This window comes from Scardinius erythrophthalmus (genome assembly GCF_964197995.2).
Source record: "Scardinius erythrophthalmus genome assembly, chromosome: 17".
In the NCBI taxonomy this organism is placed as follows: domain Eukaryota; kingdom Metazoa; phylum Chordata; class Actinopteri; order Cypriniformes; family Leuciscidae; genus Scardinius; species Scardinius erythrophthalmus.
Genome location: NC_138237.1, coordinates 27,323,107 through 27,323,863, shown reverse-complemented (window position 1 = coordinate 27,323,863; position 757 = coordinate 27,323,107).

The following is a 757-nucleotide window of genomic DNA, read 5'->3' as shown; positions in this document are numbered from 1 at the left end:
AATCAGACTTAGGACTGGAGTCATACACATGTCCCAAACACTTGTCTCTTGCATTTGTCCCACAGATTCTTTCTCCATGCTGTATAATAATAATAAAGTGAACCATTTAGATCAAAAAGGGCTGATGATAACTAACTTTAACTTAGTTTTGACTCATGTTTGTCTCTGATATTATCACTCACTGGCAATGCGTAATAAAGAATATTAAAATCTTTACAGTCCATTGTCTCTCTTCGAATGATGCTGGGGGATTATAGGATTATCAATTTCATTTATTGACTAAATTATTAAATGTTAGCTTATGCTCATTACCTGTCTAGTGATGTATAATTAAATAATGGTTTGTATTTTAAAAAACATCTATTGCATGTCATTATGTGTAGTGAGTTGGCTCACGTGATTTATGTTTTGCACTTCAGAACTTCCGTAATAGTTATAACCCTGTAGAGTGCATTGTCCAAACTCCTAAATTTAATTGAATGAATTTCTGATGCTCTGTGGCCAAACAGCAAATTATAAACCATTAGAATGACAAAATGATTGATAAAAAATTGAAAGGCTGCAAAATGAAGGCTGCAATACTAAGGTTGTCCCCTAGACAGAGGCACAAGAAGCCTAATCTTTTTCCTTCAGTTTCTAATCAGTTAGAATTACATAAATGCATGAACAAAAGCAGGGCCGTGCACAGGGGGGTGGCCCGGTGGCTAAAGCCACTGCCCCTCTGCCCTCATCGACTGAGGTGCCCCTCTTCCCCACC